General features: G+C 44.2%; 1 long non-coding RNA gene across 1 annotated transcript; it reads right to left on the minus strand.

Annotated features, from left to right (window-relative positions):
• Positions 1-919: 919 nt before the first annotated feature.
• LOC147645555 (uncharacterized) lies at positions 920-8881 on the minus strand. The gene is made up of 2 exons (XR_015282302.1): positions 8739-8881; positions 920-8492 (listed from the first exon to the last, which is right to left on the minus strand). It is a non-coding gene; the product is annotated as an uncharacterized LOC147645555 (long non-coding RNA).
• Positions 8882-12623: the final 3742 nt, after the last annotated feature.

The following is a 12623-nucleotide window of genomic DNA, read 5'->3' on the forward strand; positions in this document are numbered from 1 at the left end:
GTTTTGTGGATTTTTTTCTGGAATTTTGTGGGATGTTTCTGGAATTTGGTGGGATTTCTTTGGAATGTTTTGGAATTGTCTGGAATTTTGTGGGATTCTGAGGAGAGTTGAAGAATTTTGAGGGCCTTTTTCTTAGATTGCGTGGAAATTAGTGGAGATTTTGTAGGGTGTTTCTGGAATTTGGTGGGGTTTTCAGAAGTTTAAGGGAATTTTCTGGAATTTTCTTGTAAATTTGTGGTAATTTTCTGGAATTTTGTGTGATTTTGAGGAGCCTTGAAGAATTGTGTGGGATTTTTCTTAGATTGTGTGGAAATTTGTGGAGATTTTTGTGGGATGTTTCTAGAATTTGGTGGGCTTATGAGAAGACTTTGGGAAATTTGTGCGGGTTTTTTTGCAAGTTTGTGGGGTGTTTCTGGAATTTTGTAGGATTTTGAGGAGCCTTGAAGAATTGTGTGGGATTTTTCTTTGTGCGGAAATTTGTGGAGATATTTGTGGGATATTTCTTGAATTTGTTGGCCTTATGAGAAGATTTAGGGAATTTTGTGGATTTTTTTCTGGAATTTTGTGAGGTATTTCTGGAATTTTGTGGGATTTTGAGGAGTCTTGAAGAGTTTTGAGGGGTTTTTCTTAGATTGTTCGGAAATTTTTGGAGATTATGTGGGATGCTTCTGGAATTTGGTAGAGGTTTGAGAAGATTTAGGAAATTTTGTGAGTGTTTTCTGGCATTTTTTGTCATTTTTTCTAGAATTTGGAGGGATGTTTCTGAAATTTTGTGATGTGTTTGTGTAATTTGGGTGATTGTCCTGGTTTAGGGGAAATTTGGGAGAAAACCTCCAGTGGGTTCCCCCCGGGAAGCAAACCCACGTGGCCCCTTTCTCCCACCCCCATCCAGTTCGGGAAGAGATTTCTCTGAGAGAAATGGAAAAAACCTGTTTATTTCCCAGGCACAGCACTACCCAGCACAAAAATGAACGATATCAAATTACAAAACCTCTCGCCCTTCAGCAGAGATGAGGAACTTCAGAGGGTCTCTTTCCTGGGGGTGTTGGCTCTGTTATCAGTCCCTCTGGCACTGGAAAATGCCGCTGCCCAGGCTGGGCTCCCGGTAGTCCAGGGGTGCTCCCGGTGCTCCCCCGAGTCCCCAGTCCAGAGCAGCTTCGATTCGTTTCAGAAAAAGGGAAAGAAAACAGTCCAGGAAGACCTCTCTGCTCCGGCTAGCTGGAAAGCCAAGGCGATCTGTGTCTTGTTGTCTGTCTGTGCTGTAGTCAAAACTCCCGATGCGGGGGGAGCAAGTGCAGTCTGATAACAGACTTGGTGCTTCTTTTCCACTCACTTTTACTCTCAGATGGAATTTTAAGAATACAGAACCTGTGTCTGGGTTAGGTGGACGAATGGGGATACAATTTAACATCATAATCAACCCAGGACACACGCCCACTGTGCTTTCCAGCTGCTTTGCTCCAGCTCCCCCTCTTAAAAACGAGATTCACTTAATAAATTATAAAAAGAATTTAATATAAACAAAAGACAAAAGAAATAAAGCAAAGGGTTAAAACGGCCGGGTGCCCTGGTGGGTTACCGGGAACACACCTGGTATCTCAGGAGTGTCCTTTTTATCCCCTCTTTGCTGTGAGAGGTTAATGCATATTCAAGCATGTCCCCTCCCTGGTTCCACCTTCTTGGATCATGTTATTTTCTGCTGGTCAGCATTATTTTGGAGTTTGGTTTCTTTTTTGCTGCAGATGGTCACTTGTTGATAACAGCCTGGGCCCCTCATCCTTCCCCTGAGGGCAGCTGGTCTTCATATCTTCCGCTGATAACAATTTGGGCTCTATTGTTCTCCTGATAACAACTTGGGCCCCACTGTCCTTGCCCTCTGGAGTTTCCTTGCCTTGTACCTAGGAAATTCTTTTAAACTTAAGACTTGTTAGCATAGCTAAAAAGTATTTAATATATAATATTCATCTGCGAAAGCCAATATCACAATACAAATTTATAACAAACCCCTCCTCTTCTTTTTTTATAAATCATTTGGCTTGAGCAATAATTCTTGTTTTCCAGCTTCTAGCACTCGTTCATTTTTCTCACAAATCAGTTTAGCTTTTTCCAATAGATCTTTCACATTATTTTGTTTTCCTAATACCATGATTTTTTTTTTGTGCCATTCTAGATGTAGCCAATTTTGAGTCTGTAGGCATTACTACTATTTGCATGCCTTGCACTACTTTGGTGATTAGCCAAATTAAACAGGGGATTAAACAAGGAAGAAATATTAAACCAGCTGTAGCACTGCTACAAGGAGAAGAAACTTAGCTTCTTCTACTACTCTATCTCCAATATATTATCCCACCAGTTAGTGGTCATTACTGGTTTTCATTTTTGGACTGGCACATGGGCCATTTTTCTGATTTCTTTCGCGATATCTAGAACGGCATTTTTATTGTCATTGAAAACAACAATCTTATGTATTAATTTTCTCACAGAACACCCCTTCTTTTAGCCAATAAATAGTCTAAAGCCAGCTTATTTTGATATATTGCCGCTGTGGCTTTCATCACTGACTGGCTATTAATTCTATAGCTCCAGCTGTTTCACTGGTTATGATTTCTACAACAACTTGGAGTTTCATAATGCAAAAATTGGGGTTCGATATCTCCAACTTCCATCTTGTGCCCAAGAATGTTTCTAATATGTGTTCAGGGGCTATTGCTCATCTCCCCATTTTTGAGGTACTCAGACTATTTCCTTTTATTTCTTTTTAGGACCTCAAAAACCAACACCCCCAACTAATTTCTGTCTTGTCCTGACAAAAAGAAAAATCCTAGCTGAATCATTCTCAGAGTACAATTCCCCTTCCATTGCGAAGGGAGCTTTGGGTATGCCCTTTTCTCACATATCCCAAAATAAGACCTCTGGTGCTTTCTAATAGTCATTTTTCTGTTGATTTATATTTCCTCAAAATTTGGCTATTTCCAGAGTAAGGATTTTTCTCTGTACTATTACACTGGAAGAATCTGGTTCTATTACTATGTACACAATTTTTTCTTTTACTTTCCTTGGGGTCTAATACCGAGTTGGTTTCTCTGGAACTTGCTATGTACAAGTTTTATTACCAGCTTTATACTTTTTACCAGGAGTATTTCTCACTTCATGAAGAAGTTTTCTCCATTTAATTGCTGTTTGAGCTTTGCTTACATGTGAGGTTAATACAGGTCTAGGTTACTGTGTTGGCTTTATCTTTTCACTTACCATTTGCTCTCTTACCAAATCTTGGTTATTTCTCCTGGCAACAACTGTGAAGCAAATCCATCTTTTTCTCCTTTTTGGGCAGTTGTTTTCTAATCTGTTACTACTTGTTCCTAGATTTTCTGTAGTCTAATATTTTCCCTTTATGCCTACAGGTACTTAATTTGGATGGGTTATAGCAGTGATTATTGATACTGGTGTGGGTAATAAGAAAGAAACCCCGGTGTCATTCCATGTAAAGATTTTGATAGCATTTGTCACATGGCTTTGCTGGTGTCCCAGAAGGGAGAAGGATAAGTGACAGAAGAAGGAATAATAGGGGTCCAGTATGGCTTACACCCCCACCAATCCTGCCTATGAGGTTGCAGCTCACAGCAGGTGTTTTATATTCTTCTCGGTGGCGAGTTGTAGTGGTCAATCTGGTCTTGCCCCCTTATTTCCTTGTCACTTCCTCTTTTGTAATTTCCAAGCAAATTTCTTTTGACACCTTTTAACAGCAGTTTCCCACCGTTCCTCAGGTACTTCCCACTCAACACGCACTAGTAATTTCCCATCTGTAAAAAAAAGTTATCATTTAAGTTATTCTTAATAGATTTGACACCTCACACTTCCTGCAATGAGAGGCTTAACTTTGTGGACCACAATACCTATTATTCTCTAATTTAAACACTTATATTTAATCCAGATAACATGTCCCGTATTGGGATGATTTAGACAAGGTATATGGTGTGGCACTGATGGAAGTTGTGGTTCTCCCCCCTCCTTTATACAAATCACAGGCAAAAGTAAAAATATACGAGGATTTCTCAACCAAAACAGCCCCAGTCCTCCTGTTGGGAGTGGGAGTTTTCCTCCCCAAGGTGGATATCAGTGTCCCAGAACTTATCCAGGCAGGACTTGAAACTACTGATACAGGCTTGGTCTTACTTCCCAGTTAGGCGTGATTCTTAGCTCATTCCTTGGATCAGTTCATTGCCGCCGGTCTCTGCTCAAGAGTACATTTGGTATCACTCAGTTTGGGTATTACAGTCCAGTCCTCAGCTCTTTTGATCTTATTGGTGTGAATCAAACTTCACTCTTTGGTCCAGATTGCAGCTTCTCTGCCTTAATTATCAGTAGTACCTGAAAACAATTTCTTAATAACACAGGGAGAATGAAAACATCACATCAAAATTTTCCATCAGCGAAATTTAACAGTTAACATAGGAGCCAATCTCTTTCTGCACGTTCAGATTAGTTAAACAAGAAAGGCTAGGTTAGTTTTGACTTCAAATAAATTACATTCATTACCTTTTTTACCTTTTGGTTACTATTTACTTGTTTAGCTTCACAAACTTCTTTTATCGGTTTCTTAGAACAAACCCCTTCCTTTTAACAACAAGAGTAAAAGAAAGAGAAGAAAAAAAATAAGAGAGAAAAAAAAAATCCTATTTCAAGAAATTTAAACTCCTTGATGAGGTTTTCAGAACCTAACGAGCAAGATTACTTTTGCTTTGGTCTCATCATCCACCGGTCTGTTTCTCGGCCTTTGTTCCGTTCCTTTCCCATTCACAGCAGTTTTTCAGGCTATCTCTCTCTCCCGCTGCCGCAGCTCTGGGCTGAGCAGGCTGTTTCAGCCGCTCGCTCTGCAGGGGCCCACTTGCATCCTTGCCAGTCACTTGTGTGCTGACCCTGGGGCAAAGCTCGTGTCTCCTCTTTCCCTGCTGTGCCGTCCCTTCACACACAGGACTGGCATTTTCAAACACACTCAGCTCCCGCCACTGCCGGGGGGCAGAGCCCGGAGTCCACAGCGCTCTGGTCTGGGGCTCCTCTGCTGGGCCAGCTCGCTCTTCAGCAGCAAATCTCACCCAGCGCCGCTGTCGGGCCGGCGAGCACTGCCGGCACCCCGCACCCCTGGAGACCCCGGCACAGACACGGCGGGTCCCGCTCCAGCAGCGCCACTCACGAACCGCGCTCTGCACCCTTCACATCGGGTGGGAGAGGACCGGGAGCCGCCACACCGGGCCCTGCTGTTCACCACTCACAGGGACCGGGTCCTGCTACAGCCGCTTTACATAAAAGCAATAAAACAACACCTAAACCTAGCAACTCCTAACCCAGTGCTCCAGATGCTCCTAACATCCCCTATTTCGGGCACAATTCTCATCTCTAATCGCGCTTGAAAGTTTTTCTCCCCACAAGCCAGTGCTCACTCTTCGGAGCCAACAAGACACTTCTCGCTCTCTTTCTAAAAATCTTTACAACTTTAATGAAAAGAGACGCAAACCTCTCTGTTTCTCTTTGCCACTATTATCTCGCCACTCTTTACACCACATCCCTCCAGAATCTCCACTACACAAATTACTTTGCTTCAGAATAACAACAAATTCTAACACCTCCTTTTGGGGACGCTCCCCAAAGCCATCAAAGGCGCCAGACACAGAGACCAGTCAGCTAGCCAGCTACTTTTACCAACTAAAACAAACTTGCAATTTCTATTTCTACTGCCTTGAACAGATCTTCAGTCAAGCTAGAAATGAAGACACAGACATCATTCTTCTCTAAGTTTTCTTCTACAGGTACAAAAGGAGTCTATCCTCACACAGCTGCTTAATGTGAATAATCTCTAGTGTAACTTTTCTCATGACAAGATAGGTCAGGTCTTTTATTCTTACAGGCATTTAGATACATTGACAAGTTTCTGACAATACCTTTATGTTTCAACAGTACTTGCAGCTTATATACTATGAACAATCTATAGCAAGAACCAGTCTTACAATTGTTTTTGAACTCTTCTTTCACAAAATAAAACTCATCTCTAAATTAACACATGTACTTATTAAAATAGACCAAGTTTAGAGTCTCCACAATCCTCTTCTTAATTCGAAACACCAACAATCTTAATTTTAATCTTTTAACTGGGTCCACTTCTGCTTCTGTAATAAGCACAGCTGCAAAACAACACAAGCACTCCTAGAGACGTGTGCACTCTCTTGGCAAATTCAAAAGAACAAGAAATCATGGCAGTTCTGAGCCTGATCTTCAGCTAAACACACTGTCACAATAACTCCTTAGCAATCATCAGAGAGATGATCAGCATTTCATATCGTGAAAAGAGACAAAATAATTTTCAGCAGCAGTAAAAAGATTTACAACAATCCACAGGATTTTGCTTTTAGGCTGGTACCAGGTTCTGCTGTTAAGAACCATGGGCTGTGCCCATCAGCACGGGACACAAACAACATTAGGGTTAACAGCTCTAACACTTATTGACAACCTGATAAGTTTTCACCTCAAGAAGTGACTGCTATGCGAATTACTGTAACTTGCCTTTAAAATTATAATCAACCACAAAATTCTACGATATTCACTAAAGTAAAGAAATTGGAAGGCATACTAAGAAATGGGTTTGTTTCTCTACAAAATAAATATTGCAGTCACTCAAGAAAAAAACAAACAGAGCTCACTTCTTTTCCATTTTCTCCCAGGATGCATACTCTTCCTGTAATCTCAAATTTTAAGCACCGACACAACTTATTGCTGCAGAAGACCACAGCACCATCATACACGGAATTCTCTCAGAACACGATAAAAACAAAGGCTTGCAACTTGCAGCTCCCTTGGTTTGGAGCTGATACCATACGCCAGTACTGCTCCATATCTCACACATCTGGCTAAGAAAAAGCTCTCTGAGACAGTTTGACACCAGTCCTTACTCCTGAAATCACAGAACTTAATGTGCGGGGTCTCATAAGACCCTGGCATAGAAAACCTGGGTCCCAGAGGGACTCACCCAGCTCTCTCACCATTGGGCATGTTCCCGGCCTGTTGCACAGCTTCAGGAGGTTCCAGGAGTCACTGAGAGCTCCTCCAATCCCCCTGTGCCTGGAGCATGGAACCCGAACCAGCATCTGTGGTTCAATCCAGCCTGCCCACAGCCGCCTAAACACAGCTCTGCGGCTTGAGAGCTCCAAATAAGTTTAAACAATGCAGGGGCACCAAGACTTAGAAGGCCCCTGCCCTCACTTTACTCAAAAGGGATGGGCTGAACTCATCCCCTCAGGGCACCCTCCGTGCCCTGATCTTATCAGGGTTCGGCCCGACTCACCGCTGGCCGGAGCTCCAGGAGTTCCCTTGCACTCCTGAGGCTGACCCGCCCCTCCATCTCAATAGCTCGGCAGGGAGTAGCCCTGGGAGCACCATCTCCCAGGAAAACCTCTCACCGCTGCTACAGTGGGGCAAAGAAAACTTCTAAAAAAAACCAAAAAAACCAAAAAACAAACAACTTCAAACACTGAATCACATACCATCTCACCAAAGCGACCCCTCCCCCGCAAGCAGCTCTTGTTGCCCAGGGGGGAGGAAAGGCACGGAGGGACCATCGCCACTAAAGATAACTTTGGCTTTGCTCTGAGACCAGAGATGCTATCCCGCTGAGAACAGATTTGATACAACACCCCCGCGGCTCCTGGGCTACAAGCCCCAGTTCTGGTTTGCCTCCCCTCCCGGGGCTCCAAGACAGGAGCTCGCAGGGAGGAAGCAAATCACTCCATGTGTCCCCACCGTGATCCAGTCCCTGTGGAAGCATCGACCCGTGTTCACTCTTACTCCAGCACAGCACAGAAAACCTTTCCTCTTTAACAACACAATACAGTTGCTCACCCTCACTCCAGCACAGTACAGAAAACCTTTCCTCTTTAACAACACAATTCAAAAAAAAAAAAACCAAAAAAAAAACCCCACAAATTTCAATGCAACAATCACACCTATTTACGCATTCTCACATCTGTTCATTCAACTCCAGCCAGTCACAGCAAGACAATAAGGTGCACTTTACTTCCCTTGTTAATATCCGCCCATGGGCACTGTAATATGTCAAATATCCCAAGTTTCTTGGATTATTCCTCAATTTGGCAGTTTTAAGTCCAAATTTCTTGGATTTAATCCTCAACTTGACAAAGTTTTAGAGAATCCACATTTTACTCTGTTTTCCCAGTGGATTGTGCCAGGAAAACCTTGGGCTCCCTTTCCCGAGGGGCTCACCCCTCCCCTGAGACCCAGTCCCAGTAACCCCGGGGGTTTCTTGCAACCCCCGCTTCCCGCTCCCCCAAAGATTACTTACAATCCGCCTTCTTCTTTGGGTCTTCGTGCACAAGAATTATGGAGCAAAAATACCGCGGTTTTATGGAGCCTTTTTTCCCCTTTCCTTTGCTTTATTCCTCTCCTTCTTGTCCTCGGGGTTTTGACCTGCAGCCGCTTGGTCCACGCTGGGAGAAACAGAATGGGATCTGCTGAACTCAGCAGGGGCGCGCCTGTTTCCCCGTTCTGGATCTCCGGTGGTCCCAGAGGTGAGGTGCTTATCCCGGAAAGAGCCCCCAAAAATTCTTAAAAACGAGATTCACTTAATAAATTATAAAAAGAATTTAATATAAACAAAAGACAATTAGGAGACAAAAGAAATAAAGCAAAGGGTTAAAACGGCCGGGTGCCCTGGTGGGTTACCGGGAACACACCTGGTATCTCAGGAGTGTCCTTTTTATCCCCTCTTTGCTGTGAGAGGTTAATGCATATTCAAGCATGTCCCCTCCCTGGTTCCACCTTCTTGGATCATGTTATTTTCTGCTGGTCAGCATTATTTTGGAGTTTGGTTTCTTTTTTGCTGTAGATGGTCACTTGTTGATAACAGCCTGGGCCCCTCATCCTTCCCCTGAGGGCAGCTGGTCTTCATATCTTCCGCTGATAACAATTTGGGCTCTATTGTTCTCCTGATAACAACTTGGGCCCCACTGTCCTTGCCCTCTGGAGTTTCCTTGCCTTGTACCTAGGAAATTCTTTTAAACTTAAGACTTGTTAGCATAGCTAAAAAGTATTTAATATATAATATTCATCTGCGAAAGCCAATATCACAATACAAATTTATAACAGTCTGATACACCCTATATAACATAGACAGAGACAGCACATGTTGGAGTGGGGACAGGGATGATTCCCCCCCACTTGTTTTAGTGAAGTTTTCACAACATTCTCCATTTTCTGTTTTCCATTGCAGCTGAACCAATTTCTGCTGCAGAGTCAGATATCCTCACAATGGGCTGTGCCTTTAGCTGTGCAAATTCCATCTGTGCAAGCAGGCAGAGCTTGGGCTGAGGGGCAGAGGGAATCAGCCCAATTCCTCCTGCACGCAGGAAGCCCCTGGGCCATTGTGCAGGCTTTGGGCCATCAGTGTTAATTTGCATTTCTAAAGCTCCTTTCCTGGCTGCCTGGAACAAAGCTTCTCTTTCTGGGCAGCTGGGGGTGATTCAAGTGTTCTCCCCAATTCCCTATTGGTGCCTTCTTTGGCCCTTTTCTTTTTTTGACAAAAAAATATTCTATTAAAGGTTTACGAGTTAAAGGGTCATCTTTAAAGCTCTTCTAGTTTTTCAAAATGCAGCTTAAATGTGAAGATAACCCATACCATTTTGCCAACACTATGAGCCACACACATACATAAAAAGAAAAATTACAAAGCAATCAAGTATTTTCTTTTTCTTCTCCTAGGACTAAAAACTGATTCTCACACCACGGTCCCAAACAGAACCGACAATATAGAAGTAAAATTATTATGAAATTTTTTTCTAATGGTGTAATTCTTTCACTGAAACTGTGAATATCAAAAATTCTTCAACAATGTCTTTAGGGAAATAAATCATTACTTGATTCTGTACAGAATGTGCAACAGGAATAATTTCATGCACACTTAGGCTGGGTGTGCAGAGAAAATCATTCCATGACACATGAGTTTGACTAGATTTTTCTAAATTTATACATTCTGACCCCATAGAAATCCCTTGGTTTAATGTTCATTGGTTTGAAGGTGTGGAGTTGTTAGGATTTGGTTTCCTGTTGCACCCGGATTTCTGTGCCTGTGATGGGAATTAGGTGGGCACTCCTGGATTTCCTGCTCAGCCTTTTCCAGACCAGGTGTCTCCAGCTGTGCCTGGGGCAGTGTCTGGGTAGATGTTGGTTGATGTTTGCTGCTGGGTGTTGATGTTTTGTTGAGGGTCGTTATCTTGGGGGGAATCTTTTGGGCTATTCCCAGTCTGTTGAGATGTTAATTTCATCTCTGCTGAGTGGTGGAGCATCCTTTAAAAAACACCTTTAAATTTCCTTTCTCCAAGGCAAAGGCAAACCAAGACCATTTAGAAAAAAAAAATTTGAAGCCATTTTCAAGGTGGTCTATTTTGCCAGCAGCTAATCCCAGGCAGGGCAGAGTGTGAGTGGAATTGAGAGGCAGAGTGGAATTGTCCCAGTGCCTTCCCCACCAGCTGTGGCGAGGGCAGGCACAGAAAGGCCTGAAGCTGCAAGAGTGAGAGCAAGGATTGTCCCGCAGTGGCTGGAGATGGCAAAGGAGGGTGGCCAGGCCGAGGATTTGAGCAGAGGATCTGTGGGCAGGCGCAGGGGCTTCCCCCGCTGGGGAGCCCTGGCTGCTGCTGCGTTGCCTTCAGTGCAGGCTCAGGGGTGGCCTGTTTAATATTCCCTTGCAATTCAGATTTCTGAGTCTGGAAGAGCCATGGCTGGGGCATCAATCATTTTATTTTTCTTATTTTGTTAAGTTTTGTTCTCTTTCTTATGTCCACCCCATAATATTGAGACTATCTGGGGGTAAAAAATGCACGCAATGTTCTGGGTGGAAAAGAGAATCCTCAATCCAGCTCCTGCAATTCCCTGTTAATCCTAAGAATTGCTGCAGCTCCATTTTAGTCCGGGGAAACATTATTTCTGAGATTCCCTCGACTCTCTCAGGGTCAATACAAGACAAACCTGCAATCAAAATAGGTCTTGAATATTTAACCATTTTCTCTACCATTTGCCCTTTCTTTTTTTTCAGATACTCAAAGCTGCTTTTAGCCTGAAAATGAAGCCATTTCACAGAGGCTTCCTCTACCTCTTCTCCTTGTCCTCCTGACTGGAGCAAGTCATCCACATCCTGCATTAAGCCAGTCCCTGGGGGTGAGGTCAATTCCTTTGATATTTCCTGCAAGGCTTGCCCCAATCAGGCCGGTGCTTCCGTGCATCCCTGCAGAAGGACCGTCCATGTCTTGAGCATTTTCCCTTCTAGCTCTTGTTGCCAGCCCAAGGCAGAATTGTGTTTGCATCCTCTGGAAGTGGGCAGATCCCCAGAAAGCCTCTTTTGCATCAAGTTGTGAATGGCAGCAGTGTGAGGAGGGCACCTGGTTCAGGCTGGTGTAAGGATCTGAGAGTGTGGGGTGCCTCGGTTTCATCATCTCATTTCTTCTTCTTGGGTCCTGCAGCATTCTGTGGATTCCATTGGATTTCTTGTTTGGCAGGACAGGAGCATTCTAGGGAGCCATCCCTGGCTCCCCAAGCCGTGCCTTGAGCAGGACTCGCAGACAGGCTGTGAGCCCTTCCTTCCCTCCCTTGGAACAGGGGATTGCTTTTGGACACCTCTTGTCCTGGTTGCTTCAGGGAAATTTGGAGAGGCTCCATATCTAATTTTGCCAATTTCCCTGGGGCTGCCCACACTTGTGGGTTCACTTCAGCCTAGGCTCTGCCAGACATTTGACACAGAGGTACAGCAGAACCAGCCTCTGTATCCCCTTTTGCAACATTAATTTGTATTCCCAATTTAGCCATCAAATCCCTTCCCAGTAAATTAGAATCACAATTGTGAGCCAATAAAAGTTCCTGCATTTTATACCCATCCCCCACATCTGTTAATAGTGGCTGAAGAAAACAGACCAGCTCATCTTTCCCACTTAGTGTCTAAATAATTAAAATATTCCCTAACACCTTTAGGTGTAAGATTCTGAGTGGATGGAGAGGCCCCTGTGTCCATCAGGAAAGGTCTCCTCTGGATCCAGCCCCACCCTGGATGTTCCCAAGGGCTGCAGTGTGGTGGGTCCCTGGTGGAATGGGAGCTGTGCCACCGCTAAGAATGCGTGTCCATCAAGGGCTGGACTTGCTGGTGCTGAGGGTGCTGCTGTCTGTGCTTGCAGTGTCCTTGTGCCCTGCAGCTGGAAGGCTGATTCCTTGCCAGGGGCTGTTTGGGTGGGCTGTGCCCTGGCCAGGAGGGCAATGCCTGTGCCAGGTGCTTGTGGCCGAGGGTGTCCCCTGGGTGCTGGGGCCCCCTTGGGCCCTGGGCTTGATCCCTCAGGGGCTGTAGGAACTGTGCCATGGCCTTTGCCTAAATGTTGGTGCTTTGGTTTCTTTTGAGGGCTGAACCTTTCTATTCTGTTGGGGGTTTCGGCTGAATCTTGTTATTTGATTAGTTTTTGATCTGTTTTGATATTTGGAGGATATTTGGGCTGAGTCTTGGTGTTCTGGAGGTTCTTACAGATACAAGATGCCCAATGAATTTCTGAGATGAACTTGGGCAAGGAGGAACCCCCAGGCCAAGA

This window comes from Cyanistes caeruleus, unplaced genomic scaffold (genome assembly GCF_971803275.1).
Source record: "Cyanistes caeruleus unplaced genomic scaffold, bCyaCae1.hap1.1 HAP1_SCAFFOLD_231, whole genome shotgun sequence".
Lineage (NCBI taxonomy): Eukaryota > Metazoa > Chordata > Aves > Passeriformes > Paridae > Cyanistes > Cyanistes caeruleus.